The 27449-nt window shown below is 44.7% G+C and overlaps 2 long non-coding RNA genes across 2 annotated transcripts in view; one reads left to right on the top strand and one right to left on the bottom strand.

Moving 5' to 3' along the window:
* Positions 1 to 23776, bottom strand: part of LOC116555035 — a 35105-nt gene extending 11329 nt beyond the window's left edge. The window contains exon 1 of the long non-coding RNA XR_004270345.1: positions 23154 to 23776. This is a non-coding gene — a long non-coding RNA (uncharacterized LOC116555035). The remainder of the gene's footprint in view (positions 1 to 23153) is intronic.
* LOC116555036 lies at positions 15173 to 15476 on the top strand. Its single transcript, XR_004270346.1, has 2 exons — positions 15173 to 15226; positions 15346 to 15476. It is a non-coding gene; the product is annotated as an uncharacterized LOC116555036 (long non-coding RNA).
* Positions 23777 to 27449: the final 3673 nt, after the last annotated feature.

Raw genomic sequence — 27449 nt, 5'->3', positions numbered from 1 at the left:
AGTTGCTTTGGAAAACAAGCTGGCAGTTTCCCCAGATTAGTTGCCTATTACCCAGCAATTCCACTCCTAGGTATATACCCAACTGTTATTGTCTGGACGTTTATGTTCCCCCAAAATTCATATGTTGAAATCCTAAGCCCCAAGATGATAGTACCAGGAGGTGGGGGCCTTTGGGAGGTGATTAGATCATGATGTGGGAGCTCTCATTAATGGGATTAGTACTCTATTTTTCTTTTTTTTGAGACGGAGTTTCACCCTTTCGCCCAAGCTGGAGTGCACTGGCACGATCTCAGCTCACTGCAACTTCCACCTTCTGGTTTCAAGCGATTCTCCTGCCTCAGCCTCCCGAGTAGCTGGGATTATAGGCACCTGCCACCACGCCCAGCTAATTATTGTATTTTTAGTAGAGACAGGATTCACCACGTTGGCCAGGCTGGTCTTGAACTTCTGACCTCGTGATCCACCTCGTGATCCACCCACTGTGGCCTCCCAAAGTGCTAGGATGGTATTACAGGCATAAGCCACCACACCCAGCTGGGATTAGTACTCTTACAACATAAGCCCCAGAGAGCTTCCTTTCCCCTTCCGCTGTGAGAGGACACAGCAAGAGGCACTCTCTATGAGGAACAAGCCATCAGCAGACACCAAATCTGCCAGTGCCTTTGATCCTGGATTTTCAAGCCCCCAGAACTACGGCAAATAAATGTTTTCTGCTTAGAAGCCACCAAGTCTACAGTATTCTTGTTATAGCAGCCCAACAGACGACGACACCAAGAAAAATGAAAATATGTGTTCAAACAAAAATTTATACATATATGTTCATAGAAGCATTATTCACAGTAGCCAAAAGAGGGGAACAACTCAAAGGCCTATCAACAAAAATGTGGCACATCCACACGATGGAATATTATTTGGCAATAACAAGGAATGAAGTACTAAGACATGCCACAACATGGATGATCCTTGAGAGCACTGTGCCAGGTGAAATCAGCCAGTCACAGAAAACCACATTGTGTACGATTCAATTTATAGGAAATGTCCAAAATAGACAAATCTATTTTTGAAAAGTGTATTAGTGGTTGCCTAGGGCTGGGCAGGAAGAAGGGGAGGTGAAAAGGGCAGTGATGGCTAATGGGTATGGGGTTATTTTTGCAGGGTGATAAAAATGCTCTAAAATTGATTGTAGTGATGAGTGCATTCTTTTAAAAAAATTGAAACACCTTACACTCCCATCAACGTGTACAAGCATTCCCTTTTCTCAGCAACCTTCCCGGCATCTGTTACTTTTTGAACTTTTAATTCTGACTGGTATGAGATGGTACCTCGTTGTGGTTTTGATTTGCATTTCTGTAATGATTAGTGATGCTGAGCATTTTTTCAGCCATTGCGAAAAGCAGTGTGGCAGCTTTTCAAAGAACTTAAAACAGAATTACCATTCAACCCAGCAATCCCGTTATTGGGGATGTATCCAAGGAATATAAATCATTCTACCATAAAGACACATGCATGTGTATGTTCATTGCAGCTATTCACAATAGCAAAGACATAGAATCAACCCAAATCCCCCTCAACAGCAGACTGGAAAAAGAAAATGTGGTACCTCTATACTGTGGAATACTATACAACCACAAATAAGAACCAGATCATGTCCTTTGCAGCAACACGGATGAAGCTGAAGGTCACTATTCTAAGCAAATGACCACAGGAACAGAAAACCAAATACCACATGTTCTCACCTATAAGTGGGAGCTAAACAACAAAAACACATGGATACTAGGAGAGGAAAGACAGACGCTTGGGGCCAACCTGAGGGTAGAGAGTGGGAGGAGGGAGAGGACCAGAAAAAGATGCCTATCTGGTACTATGCTTATTACGCAGGTGATGAAAGTACCTGTTCACCAAACCCCCATGACATGCAGTTTATCCACATAACAAATCTGCACCTGTATCCCTGAGCCTAAAATAAAAGTTAAAAAACAAATGAATAAAAATAAATTTAAAAAAAGCATTGTACAATTTAAATAAGCCAATTGCATGGTAGATGAGTTATATCTTAATATAGCTGTTATTTTTTTTTAATGAAAAGAATCCGGTTGGGCACAGTGGCTCACACCTGTAATCCCAGCACTTTGGGGGGCTGAGGCAGGCAGATCATGAGGTCAGGAGTTCAAGACCAGCCTAACCAACATGGTGAAATGCCACCTCTACTGAAAAATACAAAAATTAGCCTGGCATGGTGGCGCACACCTATAATCTCAGCTACTCACGAGGTTGAGGCAGGAGAATCGCTTGAACCCAAGAGGCAGAGGTTGCAGTGAGCTGAGATTGCGCCACTGTATTACTGTATCCCAGGTGGGCAACAGAGCACTCAAAAAAAAAAGAAAAAAGAATCCAGTTAGCAAACAGATGAAAGCAAAAAGAGGTTACTCTATAACCTTTTTAGGGTTTGCCAAAGATGGCGGTATATAGACTGGGGACAAGAGGTGGTGAACTATATTGGGGTTTATCAATTATAGAACAGGCTCCTCTAGAGGGATATAAAGCACCACCAAGTCCTTTAAGCTACTGCTTGTAGTATCCTGGTGAATGGTTTTGTTAATGTAACTGTTAAGAGTTCAGGGCTAAGCATAGCAGGGTATCAAACCCCAGTTTGGGTCTTAGCTATTGTGTCTTCAGGATATTAAAGCCACTTTCATAGGCTACCTAGGGGAGGAATTCAAACACACGTGGAAGGGCTAGCCTTACAGAGGAGGACAGAAACTGCTTATCCAGGGCACTGGGATGAGTGCAGATGTTATGAGGTTTGAAGATTTGGACTTGAGAGTATGACTGTTAACTGATGGCCGAGCAGGCACGCAGAGGGAATCAGCCTTGAAGTTTGGAGAGAATGAAGAAGAAATGAAGTAGTTGTGGAGGTGAGATGATGTTTGCTGGGAGCGCTGCAGTCCTGATGCTGCCTCACACTCCTGCCCACTGGCGCCCTTGTTTCCCGCCTCTCCCTTTGATCCACCATGCAATTAATAAAGGGCTTCTCAAATGTAAGCGCTCATTGGGGGTCAGAGTGAGGGAAATGGTTGCCAGGCCAATGAGAAATGGATAGCCTTATTCAGATCTGGAGAACAATGACAGCGAAAAAGTGCAAAAGACGAGGGAGTCAGAATGAAAGGGGAGAGGAGAGGGAAGCTCCAGCTCCATCCTGGACTTTACTGAACTAGAAGTCACCTTTCAGCAGGGCCACGTCAGGGGCACGCACCTGTCCATTGCGCAGAACTCTGTGGCGGAAGTCGCTCCCTGTGGTTTTCTGTTCTCCTCTCAGTCTTGAAATTCTTAACAAGTTGAATTGAGTTTTGTTTTGTTTTGTTGTTTGAGACAGGGTCTTGCTCTGTTGCCCAGGCTGGAGTGTCATGGTGCCATCTCTGCTCACTGCAGCCTTGACCTCCCAGGTTCAAGCAATCCTCCTGCCTCGGCCCCCAACTAGCTGGGACTACAGGCACATGCCACCACACCTGGCTAATTTTTTTGTATTGAGATGGGGTTTCACCTTGTTGCCCAGGCTGGTCTTGGTCTTCTGAGCTGAAGCCATCTACCCACTTCGGCCATCCAAGCACTACAAACATCAGCCACCATGGCCAGCCTAAAATTCTTAACAAGTTTTGCATAAGGAAATTTTCACTGAGTCTCACAAGCAATGTAACCCATCCTGCCCTATAAAGAACACTCACCTATCCAGAACATGGACAAGAATGGCTTCTCTACAGCTAGGAAAAAAAATTACAAAGCTCAGACCTGGATTGACCCAATAATAAAACCCCAGATCATCTGTCTTCCATAGCCTAGTTATTCTTACTTGCTGCAAAATATCAGTGAGGAACTATGGTGTTTAAAGATATCTGTCGTCACTCCCTGAGGGATTGACGCTTCCTCACTCCACTGACATCTGGCTTGGTCACATGATTTGCGTTAGCCAAGAAAATGCTCATTTCTAAGCACAAGCAGACCTACACGTGGTTTACCATGTTTTATTTTCCCTCTGTTACAAAACCAGTAATAGGTGGCTGGGCACGGTGGCTCACACCTGTAATCCCAGCACTTTGGGAGGCCAAAGCTGGGATTGCTTGAGCCCAGGAATACAAAACTAGCCTAGGCAACATAGCGAGACCCTGTCTTTACAAAAAATACAAAATTATCCAGGCATGGTGGTGCACACCTGTAGCCCCAGCTAGCTGGAAGGCTGAGGTGGGAGGATCACTTGAGCCTGGGAGGTCAAGGTTGCAGTGCCGTGATGGTGCCACTGCTCTCCAGCCTGGACAACAGAGCAAGACCTTGTCTCAAAACAAAAAAAAAAACAAAAAACAAAATGCAGTAATGCCCCACATACAGGCTACCGATCAGCCAAAATGTCATGGGGTAGTGCTACAGCTGACCAGACTGGAGACGTAGAGGAAGCAAGAGATACATTTGGTTGTTTTAAAAGCCACTGGAATTCAAGGGTTATTTGTGATTGCAACATAATCTAACTTATCCCAACTCATGCAGAGTGGCCTCATTTTCCAGGATCACATCAACAAATCAGCAAATTATGAGATCCTACATGGCCTTTCTCTAACCTCTAGAATCTGGCTTTTCACAGAATATGTATTTGTTAAATTCATAGAGGGGAACTCCCATTCCCTCTGAGCCGGATCCAAACTCTTTCATCTGCACTCACAACCCTCCATGGCCAGTCACTCCAGCCTGGCCTCCCACTTCCCCACCAATGACCGATTTGCTCACTCACATTCACATACTTTTCATTTGCTCATTCATTGATTCATGTACTCCTTTATCCAATATGTACTGGTGCCTGCTCTGTCACAGGAAGTGTGTGGGGTGCAGAAATGTCTACACAGACGTGGTCTCCCTTCCCTGGTGATTTAGTCCCCAGACCTTTGTCATGCCGTTTCTCTCTGTCAAGAGCATCTTTCTGACTCCTCTTTGCCCAGCTAAGCTGCTAGCCCTCCTTATACACAACTCCATCCACTAACCCACCATCACACCACTTACCCTGGGGCACCCTCTCCTTCCTCTCAATTCCTACACCAATCATTGTCTTATTGATTACGTGGCAATTAGCCATATCTTGCCTGAAGCCTCTCTCCTACTGTGCTTTGAATGGCTATTGAAATCTCATTATTAAAATAGGTATACCTTTTTCTTATGCTGTTTAATAGGTCCACAGAAGCAGCACATCCCCTACCTAATGCAGGCTGAACTAACTAATTAAAGCCAAGTATAGCACCCTTATTTACATTAGAAGACTTGTCTACCTTCAACCAACTTTGACCTAGAAAAATGGCACTTTCCCAACGATCTTATGAGAAAAAGCTCAATATCAATGATCATTAGAGAAATGCAAAACCACAATGAGATACCATCTCACACCAGTCATAATGGTGATGATTAAAAAGTCAAAAAATAACAGGGGCTGGCAAGGTTGCAGAGGAAAGGAGCACTTTTATACTGTTGGTGGGAGTGTAAATTAGTTCAACCACTGTGGAAGATGGGCAGGTGATTCCTCAAAGGCGTAAAGAGAGACACGCCACTCGGAGGCAGGAGAATAGGATCTGGTGGCAGGAAACCTAAGGACTTCCTAGAACTAAATCAAACAGAGACCCATTCAGCTATGACAGGAAATATCCTCTTCACTTACATAGGGCATACACCCAGTAAATGACTTTGTAGCTTTATCATTTTCATTTACATCAGGTGTACACCTGATCTCGTAAATTTACTTCATCCTCTTCATTTACATAGGGGATATACCAAGTAACCAATGAGAAACCTCTAGAGGGTATTGAAACTCCAGAAAATTCTGTAACCAGGACCCTTAATCCGCTTGCTTGGGCACGCTCCCACGCTGTGGAGGGTGCTTTCATTTGCTATAAATCTCTGCTTTTGTTGCTTCGTTCTTTCTTTGCTTTGTTTGTGCGTTTTGTCCAATTCTTTGTTCAAACACCAAGAATCTGGACACCATCCACCGGTAACATATTTTGGCCAGCTAGCCAGGCGGTAAGTCCAAAGTTTGGAATTTATTTTTCTCCTTTCCTTTGTCCTTTCTGCTCCTTACAGGGGAATCTCTTTTTCTCTCTCTTTCTTTCTTTCCAGCTCAGGACCCTTGGTGGGCAGCGTCTAAACATAGAGGCAACTGCAAGCTTCTGGCCGGGGCTGCTCTCTAGTGAAACTAAGGACTTTCCGAGTGGAGGCGCCTAACTGCTGCCACCTGGTTCAGGTAAGAGACCTGGGTCTTTTCCCTTTTTTTTTCTTTCTTTCTTTTTCAGTTTTTCAGTGGTCACTTTCTAGCAGCTCCTTGGTAATTGGGGGTGACTGGTCAGGGCCATCTCAGTGTTGCCTGAAGGCCAAGGAGTGAATGGGGATAGTTGTCCTGCCTGGATAAGGAAGGACGCTTTTCTGTGTTTTTGGTGGTTGTCCCTGATCCCTACATGTGGCTCAGCTCACTGGGGCAAATTTACATGTTTCAGGTGACTTAAACCTTCTTTTCTATTGCTAAAACTCTTCCCTTCCTCTATTCAACTGGCTAAGGACAGAAGAAACCCACCCAGCCTCCAGTTCCTAACATGAAAGTTCATGGAACAGGAAGCATGGGAAAGTGCGGCCATGTCAAATGATAGAGGCTGGAAGTCGAGGACTTCGTCCAGGAACAAAAGGAAGTTCATAGCAGGCCATCACCTCTGGAGGGAAAATACTCAAAGAGGCACAAGTGCCCACCTAAGGTTAGAAATGTCTGACACTCTAAGATTGGATCCCAAAGGGGAACACCCCAGGGGATCCCCCTGACCTCAACCTTTCCAAAGAGGATGCCCTTGGCAAAGGTTTGGAGGCCTAGCACTAAGCCCTCCTTAGAATTTTCTCTCACAGCTGCAATACTGTTTGGCTCCAATATAGTTTGGAATCTGGAGTTTGCTGTTGAATGGGAAAGTGGGTTGGAGTTGCATATATCCAGCCTTTTGTGCTGCTGTTCTAAGCAGGGTCAGGCCAGGTTAGTATGTAATGTTCTCCTGTGGTGCTGTTTGATCCCAGTGTTCTTTGGAGTCTGGGGAGGTTTGGCCTTTAGAAATCAAATGGCCATGGAAACTGCAGTACCCAAAATCTTGGTTCCCAACCCTTCATTGGATTATCTATTAGGGCAAACAGAGTAAAACTGGTGAGCTTGTATTGCTATCTCATGGCTAGGGCTCCAAAATAAAAGCTATTGGATCTTCATTTACATCTGTGTACATATGTCTAGATGTGTTTATTTGTATGTACACTTACTGTTGTATGTTGCCTCTACTAAACTGGCTTATAAGTAAAAGAGTGCTTATAAATTAAGTCTAAGCAATTTTCAAATGCACATGACTTAAGTATAACTTTACTAAACAAGCCGGTTTTAAAATATTGGTAAAATAAAAATAGAAATACCTTCATAATCGTCAGCATACATTTTTGTCTGGATTTTATATTTGTCTTTGCTAGATATTTTGCAGTGTCAGGGTTTGGCATAGAAGGTTATAAAGCTACTAATGTAGCCAAAGCAAAATGATCTTGGTTTACGTGCCTTTTTTTGACAAATGAGAGTAATTTAATGTTGGTAGCTAAATCTTCTGAGCTATTGGCAAAAATACCTATGTATTTAACTTTGAAGCTCTTAGGTTTAAGTGAGCACCTGATGTTTCCTGGCTATTAAAAACAGTGATACTATCTGATATCTCAGTTTACAAAAGTAATCTAGATAAACTGTTAAAAATGAAAGAATTGAGTACAGTAAATGAGATCAATATTTTAGGTACATTTTTGTGTAAATTAAAATTATTTTGGATGCTCATTGAATATCTGGGTTACTTCCAATTAAGAAAGGGTTGTGATATGGGGAAATACGTTTCTAAAATTATGGGAAAAGTTTAGATAAGTTTTAAAGTTTCTCTGTCTTTAAAACCTGACAGAGAATTGGAGACATCTGACTAACATTTTCATAGTTAAAGCTCTTAGTCTTGATTAAAGACAAATAAAAAATATTGTAAAGAAATGTATTGGCAGTTAGGCAATTCTTTTTTTAATATAATTAAGCATGGAGCTGGATTTAGTATGGAGCCAAATTTCACATACCTGCTTGCTTTACACTACGTTTACTGTTTTTCATGGATAGTGCTGGCATTGGAGTACTTACTGGTCAGGTGCCTAGAGTGAATTTCCTGATTGCACAGGATGTATGGTGACATTAGTGAACATAAGGATATTAAATTGTGTATCAGGAATAAAATATTCATTATGTGGGTTTTGTGGGGATCTGAGTAACACTGTAGCCTCCAAGGTAGACTGAGTAGGAAAACTTATGGTAGGTTTTCTGTTATTTGTTTTTGCTTCTAATTTTCTTTTGTTTGCTGTTTATTCTCCTCTGGATTTTGCTTATGCATGGAGATATATAAAGCCATGATGCTTTTTTAGTTTCTAGTGGAAGGATTTTATTTGGTTCTATGAATAGTTATGCTGTTCCCTATGCATTTCTAGCAAGTCATCATTTGTTTCGTTTATCTGGAATTCTTAGGCTACCTTTGTCCAGCCTGCAAGAATTGATGGAGCAGGCCTGGTATGGTGGCTCACACCTGTAATCCAAGCACACTGAGAGGCCAAAGCGGGCAGATCACCTGAGGTCAGGAGTTCGAGACCAGTCTGACCAATACGGAGAAACCCTGTCTCTACTAAAAATACAAAATTAGCTGGGTGGCACACGCCTTTAATCCAAGCTACTTGGGAGGCTGAGGCAGGAGAATCACTTGAACCCGGGAGGTGGAGGTTGTGGTGAGCCAAGATCATGCCATTGCACTCCAGCCTGGGAAACAAAAGCCAAACTCTGTCTCAAAAATAAATAAATAAATAATTGATGGAGCACACCAGCTTTTTCTTAAATCTTAAACTAACTTTTTAGATATTAGGCTTCCTGATACTTTAAGTGGTTTGGGTATATGCTCATAAATAGCATTTGAGTCATATTTCTCTCTCTGCCTAATTTCTTCAAAATTTGTAAATTATTTATGAATATTCTTAATTCATGGCAATGCATTTGTTTGCATACAGTTGATCAGGGTTGCTAGGGCCACTCAGGGAGAGAGAACCCAGAAACCTGACATGCCAGCAATAGGGTTAGAATGTCTTACCAGTCAGACTTCTGGCCTCTCTCTGTGCAAACTGGTTGAATGAATGGAAAAAGATTATAGGAAGAAATAGAAATCTAAATTTTTGTAAGCCTTTAACATATTTAATAGACTTCCCAAAATCAAACTTCAGCTTTAAAGTTGTATTTTCTGATATCTAACTTTGGGATGCTATAGAGGGCCCCTGAAGCATCTGAAAGAAAGGTAAACAGGATTATTTGACATGTTTAGTTACATGGGAAGCATTGTCAAATTAAAAAATGTTTAATCTTCTTCAGGTTACATTTTAGTGAATGTTAACATATGCTACAAAATTGTATGGGATTTCTAAAATTCTAAATATGTCTGAGTATATGCTATCAGTCATAACGTTTATTATGTTGTTACTGTAGACCACAGAAATAATCAAATTTTCCTGTATAAAACTACTAACCCAAAATTAATTGAAGACCAAGAAACTATATTGCCAGATTTGCACAGTAAATCAGCTGATACTGAAATTGTTTAAATATACAATTTGAATGAACTCCATGGGATAAGTCTAATTACCTATGATAACCCCTTAGTTATCAGTGCTATGTACCTAAACTGGAGAAACAACTGGTATTCAGAGGACATAAGTTCAATGTTAAGCACGGACTAATGGAGAACCAGGATGGCCGCCTTGTCCTTCCTGGGTCCTTAAAGCCAGTCCATCCACCTTCCATAAAGACTTATGGGGATCATCTTTCAGGGGGGAAATGAGGCAAGAGAATAGGACCTGGAGGCAGGGAAACTGAGGACTTCATAGAACTAAATCAAACAGAATCACTTCAGCTATGACAGGAAATATCCCCTTCATTTACACAAGGCATACACGCAGTAAATAACTTTTTAACTTTACTTCATCCTTTTCATTTACATAGGGTATACACCAGTAACCAATGGGAAACCTCTAAAGGGTACTGAAACCCCAGAAAATTCTGTAACCGCGGCCCTTGAGTCACTTGCTTGGACCTGCCCCCACCGCATGAAGTGTGTTTTCATTTGCAGTAAATCTCTGCTTTTGTTGCTTCATTCCTTCTTTGCTTTGTTTGTGCATTTTGTCCAATTCCCTGTTCAAAATGCGAAGAACCTGGACCTCCCTCCACCAGTAACAATTCAACCCAGCAATCCCATTACTAGGTATATACCCAAAGGAATATAAATGATTCTGTTATAAAGACACATGCATATGTATGTTCACTGCAGCACTATTCACGATAGCAAAGACGTGGGATCAACCTAAATGCCCATCAATGATAGACTGGATAAAGAAAATGTGGTACATACACACCATGGAATACTACAGAGCCATAAAAAAGAATGAGATCATGTTCTTTGCAGGAACATGGATGGAACTGACAGCCATTATCCTTAGCAAACTAATGCAGGAACAGAAAACCAAATATTGCATGTTCTCACTTATAAGTGGGAACCAGATGATGAGAACACACAGAGGGGAACAATGCACACTGGGGCCTTTTGGATGGTGGAGGGTGAGAGGAGGAAGAGGACCAGGAAAAATGACTAATAGATACTAACACCCGGGTGATAAAATAATCTGTACAAACTCCATGATACAAGTTTGCCTATGTGACAAACCTGCACATCCTGCACATGTTCTCTTGAACTTAAAATAAATTTTAAAAAATAAATAAATAAAATGTTGGGGGAAAAAAGGTAATTTTCTGTGGTTCAACCTAATAATTCTACTACAAAAAGTAATCTGTTAGCTTTGGAGGCGTCTCCCTTGCTAGGGGTTTCTAGGGAAGAACACACATGACCTGTCCTCACAGGGGTCCCACTCACTGTCTCTACCCCACAGGTCCCAACACTCCCTAAACTCTGTCCCTTAGAGAAAGTGTTGGCAGGCATTGGAGAAAGAACTGTTTCTGTGGCATCAGCCCCTATCAGCCTGCTGACCAAGTCCTTCCCTCTCATTCTGCAGTAGAAGTTTCCAAAGATAAAGCAGAAAGAACAGAGAAAACCAAAAAAGAAGAAGGTACTAATTGTTGCGCATTTACTATGTGCCAGGTCCTTGGACCAAGTGTTACATATATATATACATGCCTATTGATCCTCCAAGACAACCCTGAAAAGTGAGTGATGGCCAGCCACGGTTGCTCACGTCTATAATCCCAGCACTTAGGGAGGCCGAGGCAGGTGGATCACAAGGTCAGGAGATTGAGAGCATCCTGGCTAACACGGTGAAACCCCACCTCTACTAAAATCACAAAATATTAGCCAGGCATGGTAGCATGTGCCTGTAGTCCCAGCTACTCGGGAGGCTGAGGCAAGAGAATCGCTTGAACTTGGGAGGCTGAGGTTGCAGTGAGTAGAGGTCAAGTCGGCTGAGCCCTTTTATTAATACAAAGAGGTAAACTAAAATCCAGAGGTTACCTGACTTCTCAAAAGGGTGGCAGAACTAGGACTTGAACTAAATGAATAATTCAAGAACTAATATTCTCTGTCACTCCAGCGTGGGTGACAGAGTGAGACTCCATCTCAAAAAAAAAAAAAAAAAAGTGAGTGCTTCCCATTTTCCCATTTTCCAGAGAAGAAAACAGGCTTACCGACATAACATACCATGTTCACGGTCACTGAGCAGTGAAGACCAGGGTCCCCTTATCTGTGACATTCATACAGCTGGTTGTTCTTTGGGAGTATTTGATGGTTTTGTGAAGCCTCTAGCTGACTCCTCTTCTACCCATCTGCTTGATGGCTATAATCTCCATCACACAGATGCAGAGCTGAGCCCGAAGACATTGAGCCCTGCCTCTCCCATCACACAACAAATGAATGGCAGGAAGAGAGCTTCAACAGGGCATGCTGGAATCACCCCACTCAGCCTGGCAGATTCATTGGCACGGCTGAGCTGGCAACAGGACACTCATGCCAGGCGGCTGAATAATCAGAAGCAGTGAAGCCTGAGCTCTAACCACTATCATTTTAAAGATTATTATGTGCAGTTATTTCAGCTAATTAAACCTTGAATGCCTGCCAGCTCAGCTTCCAGCTCAGAGAGGAAATGCAGGCATGTGTGGCCTCAGCTTCCCTTCCAGCCTCTGTCTGCCTTGCAGGGAGAGCAGAGCTCAGAGCCTGGGGATGGAGGGAGCGAGGAGAGAAGCAGAGCAAGGGAGGGGCCCTCAACCGCCATGGCCATCTCCCCCTCAGGAACCCAGAAGATCTGATCCTTGCCACAGGAAAAATCTCCTGAGTTTTATGACCTCTCAGGAACGGGAAGTTCTAGCCTGTTCTTTACTGGTTCATCAGGGAAGTCAGGTCTGGTCTGAAGCCTGGGATCGATGCCAGGCGCAAAGTTGGGGTCCCAGCTTTGTGGCTGGTAGCTGTGAGGACCTGGAGAATCTTCTGTTTTCTCATCTGCGTGCTGTCCGGAATTTAGCTTTCACACATAAATGTGGAGGCAGGATGCCTAGCGCTGTCCCTATCCAATACAGTAGCTACAAGCCACATGGAGCTGTTTAAATTTTAATTTCAATCAATTAAAATTAAATTAGATTAAAAATTCCATTTCTCTGTTACACCCGGCAATTTCAAGTGTTCAGTAAGGCTCTGTATTGGACAGGGAAGCTATGGGCCACCTCCATCATCACGGGATGTTTCACGGGACAGCACTGGCAGTGTGATTGAGGGTGTGAACCCTGATTCGACTCAAAGATGCAATCCCAGCTCCCACTTACTGGTGACCCTGGACAAGTTACTTAACCTCTCCATCCTCAGTTTTCTCATCTATAAAATGGGAAAGAATAGGATCCAGCCCAGGGTTGGTGTAAAGACTAAATGAGAAATGTGTGTGAGACACTTAGAAGAATGCCAAATAATGGTATGCACTCTGTAAATATTACCTCTTATTAATGTATTTGGGGGAGTATGTATAAATTCATTCTATTACAGGGCTTTACAGTTCTATGCAGCAATTTCAAAATCACTATCTCATTTGCATTTCATAATGGCTCCATGAGGCAGGTGGGGGCACAAGCAGTCGGCTGAGCCCTTTTATTAATACAAGGAGGTAAACTAAAATCCAGAGGTTACCTGACTTCTCAAAAGGGTGGCAGAACTAGGACTTGAACTAAGTGAATAATTCAAGAACTAACATTAGACTCCTTTATACCTCGTAAGCTTTAGCATAATCTCAGGAGGCCAGGAATGTGCCTCCCATGTTAAGAGTAAGGTTCTGGGATGGGAGTAATTCCAACACTCACTAGACTGAGATTCAGGCTTTCTTTGTCTTCTTAGTTCCCATGACACTTAGTTTTTATCTCTGCACATCTTATGCTGAACTGCTCTAGTTACGCTTGTCACCCCTTCTAAACTGTGACTAGGATAAGGTCCAGGTCCTGTTCGTTTTTCTATCCCAGGAGCACAGCTCTGAAACTGGTGCAGACTAATTTGTCCATTGTAAACTGTGGAAGCTTGGAAAGGTGGAAGGTGAATATGCAGGCTGGTGGTGAGATTCTCCATCTCATCGTGTTTAGAAAGCCAAAAATGTTCTTTAGAAAACCAAGCCAGTGTACCAATCAGGACTCTCAAATAACTGAAAAAGTCAACAGCCTTCAGGTATGGTGGGATCCAGGAGCTCACACACAATGGCTTCAACGCACAAGGGCTCTGTCCTTCTCTCAATACTACGTTTTGCTGTGTTAGCCTCACTCTCAGGCAGGCTTTATCTATATTTACTAACTTCCAAAAGCTCTAGATCATAGTCTTTAACTATGAGCCTATTAAAAAGAGAGATTCTGGTTGGTTGCGGTGGCTTAAGCCTGTAATCCCAGCACTTTGGGAAGTCGAGGCAGGCGGATCACGAGGTCAAGAAATCGAGACCATCCTGGCTAACATAGTGAAACCCCGTCTCTACTAAAAATACAAAAAAAATTAGCTGGGCATGGTGGCGTGTGCTTGTAGTCCCAGCTACCTGGGAGGCTGAGGCAGGAGAATTGCTTGAACCCGGGAGGCAGAGGTTGCAGTGAGCCAAGATTGTGCCACTGCACTCCAGCCTGGCACCTGGCAACAGAGCGAGACTCTGTCTCAAAAAAAAAAAAAGAGATTCTGTTTCCCAATAGTTCAAACAAAAGTTTACCAATAGATGTCAATTAATTATTATAGTTAAAAAAAAAAAAAAAACAAACTTACCAATAGAATCTCATGGAACCAATTTGGTCACATGCCCAGCCCTGGGCCAATCACTGTGGCCTAGAGGAGTCAACACTGTAATTTATCAAACATACATCACTCGCCCATTCCTGGAGCTAGAAATAAAATCAGTCCCTCTGAACTTATGGGTTTAAAGTGAACTCACCAACCAGGAGACAGGGCAATGGACACTGAGCACACAAAATCCAGCATATTCACTCTGCCTAGCCTTTACAGCTCTGTTCACCAGAGCTCAAAACACACCTAAGAGTCTGCAAGGATGTTGCTGCAGAGGCCATGAGAGGCTGTGCATGGTGACATTTCCCATTCTCTGTGGCTCTAGGATTTCACTTGAGGGAAGCACAGCCTGGCTTCCCATCATCCTGCTCTCCTCCCGCCAGCCCAGAGCCTGGTGGACTGAAAGCCAGAGACTCCATGACTAAGGTGCCCTGGGATGGAGACTCCCTCCACCCCTCCCAACCAAGCTCCTCCTGCAGAAAGACCTCACACCAAGAAAAAGCACTTAGCCTTGATGTTGGTTTCCTGTCGCTGCCCTTCCTATTGAGACATCAATGGCCTTGGCTCCCTTCCTGACTTTTCTGCTTTTTTCTAGCTTCTGTTAAAGAGGCAGCAGAACCGTAAAAGACTTCTACTAGAATCTAGTGTTTCAGGCTCTGTCTCCCTGTTGGTTAGAGACTCTCTGACAGATTTGGAGAATATTTATCAATTGCTTTGTTTAATGGGTGGGTGGATGGATAGATGGATGGATGGATAAATGGATGGATGGGTAGATGGACAGATGGATGGATGGATGTACGGATGGGTGGGTGGGTGGATGGATGGATGGATGGATGGATGGATGGGTGGGTGGGTGGATAGATGGATGGATGGATAAATGGATGGATGGGTAGATGGACAGATGGATGGATGTACGGATGGGTGGGTGGGTGGGTGGGTGGATGGATGGATGGGTGGTGGTTAGGCAGATGGAGGAATGCAATTAAAAGTGGATGAATTGGTTCTGGGTGCCCTCAGAACACTCTATCTCCCCAACTTCTCATATTTACCACCCTAGGCTCCTGATTACTGTAATTATAGAAAGCCCTTTTTCTTGTCCTGAAATCAGTTTCCCAGCCCTCTCTTTATTAGAACAATGACTGATATTTAACATGGTTAATTCTTATCTAGGCACTTACCCTGAGCGAAGTACTGATTCAGTCTTCACAATTCCATGGCCTGGGTGCTGTTATTGTCTACAGTTTACAGTAAAGGAACTAAGACTCAGAGACAGGAACTTGTCCAAGGCACACAGCCAGTCAATGGCAGAGCCACAACTCAAAAGTGTGTGACCTTACCCACTATGTTCTAGGACCCTATAAACATGAACCTCAGCCCTGTCTACACCAATTTGCTCCTTCTCCCTTGAACATGTCATGTCTTTATTCACGGTGCTCTGCCTAGAACAAGGTCTTCCTCCTCACCTCTTTGTAGACTGATAGCAAGGAATACATTCATCAAAGTAACACTAAGCTACACTCTGAAAGAATAAACCCCCGAATTTCAATAGCTTATCACGACAAAGATTTATGTCCCGCTAATGTCATGGACTGATGTGGGGCAAGTGGTCCTCCTCCATCTGATAGGCAGCCTCCAGCAGGGGAAGGGGAGATGGTAGGGGAGCACTGGCTCTTTGCTGCCTCAGCCTAGAGGGGACACGTCACTCCTGCTCACATTTCACTGACCCAACCAATTAGTGTGTGGACCATTTGGCAAACACATTTCATCTCTGCCACAAAGAGCCATACATTCCTGCCAAGGGGCACGCAGAAGATATAGGCTCAGCCAGCCCAGTCAGTGCAAATTGAGACGGTGGGGGAGAAAAAAGAGCCAAGATCTGCAAATTGAGACGGTGGGGGAGAAAAAAGAGCCAAGATCCAAGCTGGTGGTTGGGGAGTGGGGAGGGATGGATAGGATTCTAGAATTAACCAGGTACAAAGCACCCAACACTTGGGTGGTGCCCCATGCCTATTGTCCTGAATACTGCTCACAAGTGAGCTAACCCTAAGCTTCTTGGCTAAGACTCAGAACCCTTGTTATCTAAGCTTCTGGCTGTTAATTACAGGATTTGACCCGAATTAAGTGAACAATGCAATAAGAATAACAATCCCTGACTTTTCAAACTTTAGAGTTTCCAAATCATACAGCAATCATCTCATTTGACCCTCACAATAACACTATGACGTAGGTATTGCTATCTCTACCTCTACTTGTGCGATAAGGAAATTTAGAGAAGGATGATGTAATTGACCAAAGTCACTCAAAACCTGTGCGTGCTGGAATACATCTCAGTGCCAATTTTCTAATCCATGCTAGGAGCTCTTTCTTCTACAGCTCAGCTGTATTTCATGCAAATTTCTATGGAAATTGACAATGTGAAAACGAACATCCATAGGATTTGAATTCAAAAGCTCGGGTGCTCTGTGCACCAAGAAGGAGTTGTTTAGGCATGCAGGTGTTGAAGTCGGATGGCATGAGTTTTAATTCCAGTTCTGCCACCTGCTAGCCAGGTGATAGCTGGCAAGTTAATCTACTTGGGCTCACTTTCCTCATTTGGAAAATAAGGATGCACTGTACCTAACCCATAAGATTATGGTGAGGATTGGCCGGGCACGGTGGCTCACGCCTGTAATCCCAGCACTTTGGGAGGCCGAGGCGAGTGGATCACAAGGTCAAGAGATCGAGACCATCCTGGTCAACATGGTGAAACCCCATCTCTAAAAATACAAAAAATTAGCTGGGCATGGTGGTGCGTGCCTGTAATCCCAGCTACTCGGGAGGTTGAGGCAGGAGAATTGCCTGAACCCAGGAGGCGGAGGTTGCGGTGAGCCGAGATCGCGCCATTGCACTCCAGCCTGGGTAACAAGAGCGAAACTCCCTCTCAAAAAAAAAAAAAAAAAAAAAAAAAGATTATGGTGAGGATTAATGAGACTGAGACAAGGAATAGAAAATGCTTAGCACAGTGCCTGACCCAACATTAGAACTTAATAAACAAACACTGAATGATGCTGCCAAGATCTTTCCTGGAGACAAAAAGATGCCACTATTCCTTCCTTCCTCCCCCAGGGCATGATCGTGTCTCACTACATGACACTCTTGGCTTCAGCTGGAGAACAAACTGACCACCTAACTCAGCTTCACGTGCAACTGTCCGAGAGAAGAGAATGTTCTTTCCTTTGTCTGAGATTCGGCACTGGTCACTGTTGCCAATCCCGGGTCTTTGTCTCAGATTTGCTGCCACCCAGAGGCCATTTCATGCCATGCCAGGGTGACTCTCAAAAGTGTTCTTTGGGATAGTGGTTTTCTTCTTTTTTTGAGACAGAGTCTCGCTCTGTCACCCAGGCTGCAGTGCAGTGGTAATCTCAGCTCACTGCAACCTCCACCTCCCAGGTCCTGGTTCAAAAAATTCTCCTCCCTCAGCCTCCCGAGTAGCTGGTATTACAGGAACACGCCACCACACTCAGCTGATTTTTGTATTTTTAGTAGAGACTGGGTTTCACCATGTTTGCCAGGCTGGTCTTGAACTCCTGACCTCGTGATCCGACCCCCCCCCCCCGGTCTCCCAAAGTGCTAGGATTACAGGCGTGAGCCCCCGCGGCTGGCTGGGATAGTGGTTATTAAAGGAAAGTAGGACATGGGGGCGGTGGGAGGAAAAGGACAGCACATCCAACTCTTGGAGGCAGGCAAGACCGTGGGGGTTGAAAGAATCCCGCAGGGAACCCTGGCGTGCCCTCCACTTTATGCACTTGAGGTTTTCTGATTTTGGTGAAGCTGAAAAGAGAGAAAACAGGAAAAGGAACCAGGAGGATCCCATCTGTCTTCACCAGCACCAGGAATGTATGTGAGCTGGTGCTTCCAAGGGGTGGCAGCCCCACCTCGTGGAGTGAGAGCCAATGATTTGTTTCTGTTGCAATTCTTCAGCCAGTAAACACAGGAACAAGGAAGTTATGACATGACCTTCTAAAGATCCTGAAAAATAAACCAGCCGAAGGGACTTGTATGGAGAATATGTAAAGAGCTCTTACAACCGGCAGAGCACGTGACTCATGCCTGTAATCCGTAATCTCAGTACTTTGGGAGGCCAAGGTGGGAGGATCACTTGAGCTCAGTTCAAGGCCAGCCTGGGCAACATAGTGAGGCCTCACCTCTACGAAAGAAGAAAAGACAAAAGGATCTCTTAAAACTAGCCATCAAAAGACAAATCAGCAAAGGGTTTTGTATTAGTCCATTCGCGCATTGCTATAAAGAAATACCTGAGACTAGCTAATTTATAAAGAAAATAGTTTAAATTGGCTCATGGTTTTCCAGGCTATACGGGAAGCATAGCAGCTTCTGGGGAAGCCCAGGGAGTTTTCAATCATGGCAGAAGACAAGCAGGGGCCAGCAACTCATATGACCAGAGCAGCAGGAAGAGAGAGTATGGAGAGGTGCTATGCACGTTTAAACAACAAGATCTCATGTTATCTCACTCACTATCAGAAGAACAGCACCACACGAATGGTGTTAACCCATGAGAATTCGGCCCCACCATTCAATCACCTCCCACCAGGCCCCACCTCCCATACTGGGGATTACAATTTGATATGAGATTTGGTGGGGACACAGATCCAAACCATATCAGGTCTGAATACGCAGTTTTTTTAAAAGCCAGTAAATACATGCAAAGGTAATCAACATGATCAGCCATCAGGAACATGCAAAGCAACACCACAAAGACATGACCTCACACCCATGAGGTGAGCTAAAATCAGAAAGATAGGTGTTGGTGAAGATGTGAAGAAACCGGAACCCTCACACACTGCGGCAAGTGGGGGGTGTCAGGGAATGTAAAATGGATGCAACATCTTGAAAAACGGCCTGGAGGCTTCCCAACAGGTTATAGAGTTAGAGTATGACTCAACAAGTCCATTCCTAGGTATATATATCCAAGAGATGAAAACATATATCCACACAAAAGTATGCACACCAATTCCTGTAAAAGCATTATTCATAACAGCCGAAAAGTAAAAGCAACCCAAATACGTACCAAATAAGATGTCTATAGTCTGCCAGGTGTGGTCACTCATGCCTGTAATCTCAGAACTTTGAAAGGCCAAGGCAGGCAGATCACTTGAGGTCAGGCGTTCCAGACCAGCCTGGTCAACATGGTGAAACCCTGTATCTACTAAAAATCCAAAAAATTAGCTGAGCATGGTGGCACAAGCCTGTAATCCCAGCTACTCAGGAGACTGAGGCAGGAGAATTGCTTAAACCCAGGAGGCGGAAGTTGCAGTGAACTGAGATTGTGCCACTGCACTCCAGCCTGGGTAACAGAATAAGACTCTGTCTCAAAAAAAAAAAAAAAAAAAAAAAAAAGATGTCTAACATCATACAATGGAATCTTATTTGGCAATACAAAGGAATGAAGTACCAATACATGCTATAACATGGAGGAACCTTGAAAACATTATGCCAAGTGAAAGCAGCAGTCACGAAGAACCACATATTGCATAATTCTGCTTCTATGAATGAAATGTCCAGAATAGGCATGTCTATAGAGACAGAACATAGATTTGTGGTTGCCTAGGGCAGGTGTGAGGCTGGGGGTGGGGGTAGACGATTATGGCTGAGCGGTAAAGGTGTCTTTACGGGGTGATGGAAATGTTCTTAAATTGCTTGTGATGATGGTTGCACAACTCTAGATATACTAAGGGCCATTGAACTGTACACTTTAAACGGGTGACTTATATAGCCCGTGAATTATATATCAATACATCTGTTAAAAAATAAAATAAACCAAGTTCTTCTTTGTACACCTGCTTGAGGCAAGGGCTGTTTCCAAGTCCCTACATTCCCAACAGTATGAATCACAGAAGGAAAACAAAAACAAAAACAGGACCTCTGGAGGCTGAAGGCAGGAGAGTTGTGTTGCACTGTGACCCTCGGTGCCCGCAGAGGTTCAGTGCTGGCAGCAGCTCATTGGCAGTGGCCAGCATGGCCAGGCCCACTGAAGCTGGAGGATACACTGTAACAGGCTGACATCATGTCCCAAGCAGCTCTGCTAGCACCAGGTATAGCTGTAAGGCCCGGTGGGGCATAAACTCTGCCAGGGCACGCATGGGCTCCAGACCCACTGATACCTGCAAAGCCACAGGGGCAGAGCTGTCAAAGGCCTTAGAGTCCCACCCTTCCATAAGTTGCTCTGGATGTGGAACATGGTATCAAAGGAGACTACTCTGGAGCATTAAGATTTAATAGCTGACCTGCTACGTTTCAGACTTGTGTGGGGCCTACTGCCCCTTTCTTTTGGCTGATTTCTCCCTTTTGGAATGGGAATATTTACCCAATGCTGGTACCACCATTGTATCTTGAAAGTAAATAACTTGTTTTGATTTTATAGGCTGATAAGTAGGACTGGGTCTCAGATGAAACTTAAGACTTTGGACTTGATGCTGGATGGAACAAGTTAATACTTTAGAAGATTGTTACGAAGAGATGATCGTATCTTGCAATGTGAGAAGAACATGAGATTTAGAGGGCCAGGGACAGAATTATACGGTTTGGATGTCTGTCACCTCCAAATCTCATGTTGAAATGTGACCTCCATTGTTGGAGATGGTGCCTGATGGGAGGCAATTGGATTACGAGGGTGAATTCTTCATGAAATTTCCTTGGTAATGAGTGAGCTGTCTCTCAGTTAGCTCATATGAGATCTCATTGTTCATTGTTCTTCTCTCTCTCTCTCTTGCTTTTGCTGTGTGACGCACCTGCTCCCCATTTGCTCTCCTCCATGATTGTAAGCTTCCTAAGGCCCTCATCAGGAGCAGATGCCATGCCATGCTTCCTGTGTAGCCTACAGAACCATGAGCCAATTAAACCCTTTTCTTTGTAAATCACCCAGCCCCAGGCATTTCTTTTTAGCGATGAAAGAACAGACTATATGGTAGGGAAGGATAATGCCTTTGGCAGACACATCTCTTGAGCACTACGTGCCTGGGACTGTGTTAAGCAATTTACTTGCACATGCCAGAAACTGTCCTATCCAAATATTCCCTGTGCCCACCTCTTCAGGAGACTCTGGTAGGGAGGCAAAAGCCTACAGAAAAAACCATACCCTTACCAGAAGATGCCTTTTGCTTTAGAGGGCAAATGGGGCAGACAATTTACAACTGGCCTAAAGTGAATAAGAGAAGCTCTGAAGACATGACCAGAGGATGAGGCCAAGGCAGGGCTGTACATCAGCCAGCGGAGTTACTATGGTAAAACCACCCAGTGAGAAGGCTAAACTCACCCTCCCCAAGTCCAGCCACTTCTCACCCTGTGCTCCAATTATTATCACTACATAACAATTTACCCCCAAATTTAGCATCTTAAGATAACCATTTTTGGCCGGGCGCGGTGGCTCAAGCCTGTAATCCCAGCACTTTGGGAGGCCCAGGCGGGTGGATCACGAGGTCAAGAGATCGAGACCATCCTGGTCAACATGGTGAAACCCCGTCGCTACTAAAAATACAAAAAATTAGCTGGGCATGGTGGCGCGTGCCTGTAATCCCAGCTACTCAGGAGGCTGAGGCAGGAGAATTGCCTGAACCCAGGAGGCGGAGGTTGCGGTGAGCCGAGATCACGCCATTGCACTCCAGCCTGGGTAACAAGAGCAAAACTCCGTCTCAAAAAAAAAAAAAAAAAGATAACCATTTTTATTATGCACTTTTATTCTGTGGGTCAGGAACTTGGGCAGGACATGGGGTGAGCTGGGTGACCAGAGGGATGACTTGTCTCTGTACCATAATCTGGGGCCTTGAAGGCAAGCGATGATTTCATGGCTAGGGCTATAATTATCTTGGGCCCATTTGCTCACATGATGGGAGACTCAAAAGCTGGGATTAACAACAGAGCACCTACATGAGGCCTCTCCCTGTAGCCTGGCTTCCTCAGTGCATGGTGGCCTTGGGGTACTGAGACTTCCTGCATAGTGGCCCAGTGCTCCAAGCACCAGTATTCCAGCTATTAAGGAAGAGGAATGTCAAGAATTTTGAAGGCCATGTTTTAAAGCCTTCACACCCTAGCTTCCAGGAAGGAGCCAAGCTCAAGGGCATATGCAGCAGAGACTGCAGTGGATCTTCCCCAACCGGGCACCTATTTCCTGCAAAATCCAATGGCAGAATCTCCCAGGCATAATGATATGCAAAAGAAGACAGGTGCGAAAGAATGCATACTGTGTGGCTCCATTTATGCAGCATTTAAGGAAAGACAGAACTCATCTAAGTTCAGAATAGCAGTTACCTGCAGGTGGGGTGCAAAGGGGCACAAGGGAGGGAGCTCTCTAGGCTTCTGGCATGTTCGTTATATTAATACACAAATGTATTCATTATGTGTTCGTTATATTAATACACAAATGTAATCAACTTCTACACTTAAAAGTTACGCCCTGACCACACTATGCATTTTCTACTTCAGTAAATATTTTGTAAAGGAATTATCCTCAGGAGGAGAGGAGAGGGGGACAAAAGAAATTTACCCTATCCAGTCGGAGCACCTCACTCTCCATCTCTTCCCCTAGCCAGATTTACATGCCCTAGAAAAAGCAGATTCCCAGGCCTTCCAGCTCTGGCTGCTCGATGGAATGCGGATGCAGTTCTCTGGGGGAGGAGTTTCCAGCCCCTCCTCTGCCCATCTGCCCCAACTTCCTTCTCTGTTTTAGAATCCAAAGGTGCTGCAAGGGCCAGGCCCATTGAGGTTTCAGTTCATACCCACCCTCATTTTATGGAGGAGGAAAGCAGGAAGGGGAGTGACCTGAATGCGCAGCCAGGGAGGCAGGTGGGGCCCAGACTCCTCTGACGGCCAAGGCAGAACTGCAGTCTTCCGGGTCTTTCTCCTCCTCTCGGCGAAGTGGAGCCCTCAGTTACCCGTAAGACTGCTTAGCGTGTGCTCTGCGCATCCATGTCTATCCAAATGGGAGTTTCTGGAAGGCAGGAAAGTTTCTCACTTGATAAGCTTCCGGGACCCACCCAGCTGGGCGGGGATTTTCCACAGGGCCCAGGCAGAGGGACAATGCTAGCCACTCCTTGGGGCGTGGCTCTGATCTCAGACTCTGGGGGCTGTAGGCCTGAGAGATTTCACCCCTCCCAGAATTACCAGAAACGGGATGGGAAACTGAGATGTTTTCGCTTTCCAATGAGCCTCCCAAGGCTCAAACCAGAAGCCAGCATCTTAAGTCCTAAAACGTGAAGCCCTAAGAGTCAAGGCCTTTCCTGATCTGGCTTTGCCCCATCCCCCTACCAACTCCTGTCTTTCACAGTCAGCTTCTGTTATGGGCTGAATGGTGTTCTCCCAAAATTCGTATGTTGAAGTCCTAACCCCCAGTGCCACAGAGTGTGACTATACTGTATTTGGAAATAGGGTCATTAAAGAGATTAAGTTAAAATGAGACCCTCAGGATGGGCCCTAATCCAGTCTGACTGGTGTCGTTATGAGAAGAGGAAATTGGCCGGGTGCGGTGGCTTACGCCTGTAATCCTAGCACTTTGGGAGGCCGAGGTGGGTGGATCACCTGAGGTCAGGAGTTCAAGACCAGCCTGGCCATCATGGAGAAACCCCATCTTTAAAAAAAAAAAAAAAAAGTTTAAAAAACAAACAAAATAATGTTTAAAAAAAAAAAAAAAAAGGCCGGGAGCGGTGGCTCAAGCCTGTAATCCCAGCACTTTGGGAGGCCGAGGCGGGTGGATCACAAGGTCAAGAGATCGAGACCATCCTGGTCAACATGGTGAAACCCCGTCTCTACTAAAAATACAAAAAATTAGCTGGGCATGGTGGTGCGTCCCTGTAATCCCAGCGACTCAGGAGGCTGAGGCAGGAGAATTGCCTGAACCCGGGAGGCAGAGGTTGCAGTGAGCAGAGATCACGCCATTGCACTCCAGCCTGGGTAACATGAGTGAAACTCCATCTCAAAAAAAAAAAAAAAGAAGAAGAGGAAATTTGGAGGCACAGACACACCACGGATGTGCAAAGGAAAGACCATGGGAGGGCAGGCCAAGAAGGCAGCCATCTGAAAGCCAAGGAGAGAGACCTCAAAGGAAACCAGAGCTGCCAACACGTTGCTCTTGGACGTTCAGCCTCCAGAACCACAAGAAAATAAATTTCTGTTGTTTATGTCTGTGGCATTTTGTTACAGCAGCCCTAGCAAACTATACAACTCCCATTTCCTAAGTGTCACACATGTTGACACCTGCCTGGGATGCCATTCCGTCCTCCTCCCCTGACCCTCTGAAAAACACCACTTTCCAGGCCTTCCCTGCCCATTGCTCCATGACATATCTCTTGAAGCCCGGAGTCAGTGAATTCTGCTATATAGTCTTGAATTGTGCACATGTAACTATTATTTTTATGACATCATATTTTAGTTTATCTTCTTGCCAGACTTTGTCCCTGGAGATAGGGGCTATTCCTGATTTATCTCCACCTTTCCAGTGTGAATAACAAATGGTTCGGCTGGGCGCAGTGGCTCACGCCTGTAATCCTAGCACTTTGGGAGGACGAGGTGGGTGGATCACCTGAGGTCAGGAGTTCAAGACCAGCCTGGCCATCATGGAGAAACCCCATCTTTAAAAAATAAATAAATAAATAAATAAACAAATAAATAAATAACAACAAATGGTTTGATAAAATGTCTGCTGGACTGAATTGAACCGGAGAACTTGCTGAGTGATTCCGCATCCCCTAGCAGGGTCTCTGGCTCTCAGACCCCACACTTCCCCTTCCCTGCATCCACCTTGCACCCTGCACAAATGCCAAGAAAAGCTTTAAGGTCAAAAGAATTAGCACTGTCTTAGACATTGTATACAGGTGGGCCAGATGGTGCTCACTTACGTTCAGCATACAGTTTTCTGACTTTAAGATGGTGTGAAAGTAATACACATTCATTGGAAACCATTCATCGAATTCTGAATTCTGATCCTTGCCCAGGCTAGCAATGAGTGGAAATACGCTCTCCTGTGATGCTGGCAGCAGGAATGAGCCGCGGCTCCCACTCGGCCACACTATCACGAGAGTAACCAACCAGTGCTCCACAGTATACGGCCGTGCCAGATGATTTTGCCTATCTGCAGGCTAATGCTAGTGTCTGAGCACATTCAAGGTAGGCTGAGCTAAGCTGTGATGTCCAGTAGGTTCAGTGTATTAAATGCATTTTTAACTTATGATATTTTCAACTTACAATGGGGTCACTGGGCACTAACCACTAACCCCCCATCATCAGTCAGGGAGCAACTGTGTTATAAAACAAAAGACTGAGGGAAGGCAATGTTTAACCTGGAGACATGGGTTGCTCATGACAGCAATGTAGGGTGCCAGGGGCTGAACACAGCAAACTGAAGGGAGGGGACATCCCGTCTCACCTATCCAGCACCTCAAAGCTTGAGTCAATAGCTCCTTCCTACGCTGGGTGAAATCAGCCCTGAGCTGTCTGTGAATCAGAGGCCGTGTGTGTGTGTGTGTGTGTGTGTGTGTGTGTATCTGTGTGTGTGTGTGTGTGTGTGTGTGTGTCTTGGAGAGGGTCCGGGGAAGGGATATATGTGTGCATCCTGAGGTAGGTAAACCCTTAAACTCACTTGCATGGTGAAGCAGGGCTGGAGGCTTCTAGAACCCTAGGGAGGGCATAGCCTCTGACTTTCAGACAGACTGGTTAGAAGCCTCACTCCTTTGCTGCCGGCTGATAAAGGGGCCAGATGAAAGGGCCTGGCATAGCTTCTGGCCTTTGGAGGATGCCCTTTATCCGTAGGATGCTACTCTTCTCCTGATGTCCTTCTTGCCCTAGTGCTGAGCCCAAAGCACAGAAGGCATCCTGGTCGGGCACAGGCTGTCTGGGGTTAACAAGAGAAAGGCAGCTCTTTCCCGAAAACAAAGGGCTGGGTCAATAAATCTGCCGAGGCAGCCATTGATCAGTGAGGGCAAAGGCTCCCGCCGGGAGCAGCCAGCCAGTTTCTCTGAAACGTCTAGAACAGAGCCATCCGGGAAAGCAAGGCTGAGGCTTGAAAGGCCCTTAGGTAGGCCTGTCCTAGGCGCAATATCCTCAGAGCACAGGGTCCCTCTCCTTCCCCCCAGGATCCTCCAGGATCAGACTCAGAGTCTCACAGAATCACAGAGCTAGAAAGGATCCCAGCATTCTCCAATTCAGTTTTTTATCTGGAGTCCATGTTAAGAATTCAGCCATCTATGAACCTGAATAGGTCGGGGGGAAAGGTTCACTAATCTATAACTGAAATTTATCATTTCTTTCTATCATGAACCTAGGCAACAAACTACAGTACAATTAGGAAAACTTAAGACTTTGTCACCAAGAGTCGTGACAGGTATTTTTATAGCTCAGTACAGGCATTCCAGAATTCTCAAAACATTGTTTATTATTACTACCTGAAAACTGTCGTAATGATTGGGTCCACCACCAGATCTTGTTTAATGCCATTAATAAATAAGCATTTTTATTGCTGTATCACAATTTCTTTTTTTACTTTGACAACTGTACTTTGTTATCATTAGTTAACTTTGTTATTCTATGTATTTTATATCACCAGCCTTCAAAAGTGTCCATGACACAGAAACAAATAAGAATTCCTGCTGGGTTTTAACCCTCATTGTAGATGGAGAAACCAAGGTCCAAGACAGACAGTGCTGCTCTGGATGGATGGATGGAACACAGATGGTGAATGGATTAATGGATAGAAATGTAAATGATAAATAATACAGTGATAGCACTAATAACCCTCACAGACTGCTTACCCTGAGCCAGGCATTATTTTAAACAATGTAATTCTTACAACAGCCCTATGACAAAGATAGTATTATTGTCACCATTGAACAGATAAGAAAACTGAGATCTAAAGTTGGGAAGTGACTTAGACAAGGCTACAGTGCCAGTAAGGGGCAGAGCTACGTATGATTTGAACCCCTAAACCTGCACTCTGAACCTCTCTTCTCTATGACTGCTCTGAAGCAGTCTGGTGACGTTTGGTTTAGTGCTGAGCTCCGGGATCATAAACCAAGGACTGAATTCCAG

The sequence above is a fragment of the Sapajus apella genome, unplaced genomic scaffold (genome assembly GCF_009761245.1).
Source record: "Sapajus apella isolate SASKATOON/1434 unplaced genomic scaffold, GSC_monkey_1.0 scaffold14, whole genome shotgun sequence".
NCBI classification, from domain to species: Eukaryota; Metazoa; Chordata; class Mammalia; order Primates; family Cebidae; genus Sapajus; species Sapajus apella.
Note: the sequence above shows the minus strand (reverse complement) of the source record. Positions and strands in the feature narration are given on the sequence as shown.